The sequence below is a fragment of the Carcharhinus amblyrhynchos genome, chromosome 13 (assembly GCF_965287045.1).
Source record: "Carcharhinus amblyrhynchos chromosome 13, sCarAmb.v2.hapA, whole genome shotgun sequence".
In the NCBI taxonomy this organism is placed as follows: domain Eukaryota; kingdom Metazoa; phylum Chordata; class Chondrichthyes; order Carcharhiniformes; family Carcharhinidae; genus Carcharhinus; species Carcharhinus amblyrhynchos.
The window spans coordinates 9,194,754-9,197,354 of record NC_137336.1 but is presented as its reverse complement, the minus strand read 5'-3'; the positions used below and the strand labels follow the sequence as shown (position 1 = coordinate 9,197,354).

Sequence of the window (2,601 nt, the reverse complement as noted above, 5' to 3'; positions counted from 1 at the left end):
TCCACACTCCCACCACTCTCTGCGTGAAGAAGCCCCTCCTAATATTCCCTTAAACTTTTCTCCTTTCACCCTTAACCCATGCCCTCTGGTTTTTTTCTCCTCTAGCCTCAGTGGAAAAAGCCTGCTTGCATTCACTCTATCTATACCCATCAAAATCTTATACACCTCTATCAAATCTCCCCTCATTCTTCTACGCTCCAGGGAATAAAGTCCTAACCTATTTAATCTCTCTCTGTAACTCAGCTTCTCAAGTCCCGGCAACATCCCTGTGAACTTCCTCTGCACTCTTTCAACCTTATTTACATCCTTCCTGTAACTAGGTGACCAAAACTGTACACAATACTCTAAATTTGGCCTCACCAATGCCTTATATAACCTTACCATAACACTCCAACTTTTATACTCGATATTCCAATTTATAAAGGCCAATGTACCAAAAGCACTCTTTACGACCCTATCCACCTGTGACGTCACTTTTAGGAGATTCTGTACCTGTATTCCCAGATCCCTTTGTTCATCTGCACTCTTCAGGGTCCTACCATTTACCCTGTGCATTCTACTTTGGTTCTTTTATTCATTTGCAGGATGCGGGCATCGTTGGCTGGGCCAGCATTTATTGCGCATTGCTCGTTCCCCTTTGGGTAAGGCAGTTTCTGCATTTGTTCAGGTTCTTGTTTGCTGTCTGAGGTGCTGGGACCTTGCAGTCATCATTGCCTTAGTAGCTCGTTCAGTTCTGAGTCAGAAGGGATTTTTTTTCTCAATTTATTGATATGGTGTGGGTGTTGCTGGGGAGGCCAGCACTTACAGCCCACCTCTGACCAAAAGAGAAAACGCTGGAAAATCTCAGCAGGTCTGGAGAGAAAAGAGCTGATGTTTCGAATCCAGGTGACCCTTTGTCACAAGTAATCCCACAAGATGGCAACATGGAAAATCGGCACTTACCTGAAGAGTCTCTGGGGCAAGGAGCCTGCGATAGTCACAGCCCTCGGAACTGGCACAATTGCTTTAATAAGGGCAGCACTCAGCCCCATGGCTGATACCCCAAGCAAAATTAAACCAGGCCGTGCCATTCAATTACCCAGTTCCTGTGCGGGATGACGGGAACATGCCAGACATTCCTGCTCATCCTTGTGAGAAGATCGGGCCCACACTGGAGCGGATGAAGAAGCTTTGAGATAGAGTTTGGATCGGGTCGCGGGTGCCCTGCTTCTGGATATTTACATTCCCTTCAGTGGAAATTCCAATAAAAGTAGTGCTTGAGTCAAAGAAAAGCATAGAAAGTGGGAAATATTTACACTCAGGGTGAGGGAATGAAGAATGAGTCACAGCCACAAAAACCAGGGGAAATGTTGCCAACAGCAATCTACAGACAGAATAGAGGAAGAGAGGAGAAAGAACCTTCTATTCTCTCTATGGACTGCCATTAGCAGCCTTTCCCCTTGTTTTTGTCTTATCTTTCATTCCCTCACCCTACAGTCTAAATATCTCCCACTTTCTACGCCTTTTAGCTTTGGCAAAGGGCCATCTAGACTCGAAACATCATCTCTTTTCTCTCCTTACAGGTGCTGCCAGACCTGCTGAGATTTTCCAGCATTTTCTCTTTTGGTTTCAGATTCCAGCATCAGCAGCGATTTGCTTTAATTTTATTGCCCGCCCCTAAGTGCCCTTGAGAAGCTGGTGGTGACAATGGAGTGCAACGGCCATTTTCAGAGGCAGTTAAGATTTAAACATTGTTGTGGATTCATGTCTCGTTCCTTAGACTCGAGTGTAACAAACTGACACTCCCAGTGTAGTGCTGAGGGAGGACTGCACTGTTGGAGACGCTTGCTTTCAGGCAAGATGTTAAACAAACAACCTGTCCTGGTTCCCCCATGCTGACACTCTGGTTAAGAAAGCCAACCAAACTTCCTACTTTCTCATAAGGCTAAAGACATTCACCATGTCTGCTACGTCTCTCACCAATTTTTACAGATGCACCATAGAAAGCACTCTTTCCGGATGTATCACAGCTTGGTATGACTCCCGCTCTGCCCAAGGCCGCAAGGAACTACAAAAGGATTATGTAGTCCATCACACAAACCAGCCTGCCATCCATTGACTCTGTCTACACTTCCTGCTGCCTCGGAAAAGCAGCCAGCATAACCGAGGACCCCCATGGACTCCGAACATTCTCTCTTCAACCTGAGATCACGCAACAACGGATTCAAGGACATCTTCTTCCCTGTTGCCATCAGACTTTTGAGTGGACCTACCATATATTAAGTTGATCTTTCTCTACACCCCAGCTAGGACTGTAATACTACACTCTGCACCCTATTCTTTCCTTCTTCCCTATGTAAGAACATAAGAACATAAGAAATAGGAGCAGGAGCAGGCCATCTAGCCCTTCGAGCCTGCCCCGCCATTCAATAAGATCATGGCTGATCTGAAGTGGCCCAGTTCCACTTTCCCGCTTTCTCCCCATAACCCTTAATTCCCTTGCCTACCAAAAACCTATCTACTTTATGTACAGTATGCTTTGTCTGTATAGCGCTCAAGAAACAATACTTTTCACTGTATCCAAATGCGCGTGACAATAATAAATCAAATTAAATCAACCCT

General features: G+C 45.5%; 1 pseudogene; it reads left to right on the top strand.

The window, feature by feature from the left end:
• The first annotated feature begins 915 nt into the window (after nt 1-915).
• LOC145351440 (NADH dehydrogenase [ubiquinone] 1 alpha subcomplex subunit 3 pseudogene) lies at nt 916-1,174 on the top strand (annotated as a pseudogene).
• The last annotated feature ends 1,427 nt before the right edge of the window (nt 1,175-2,601 follow it).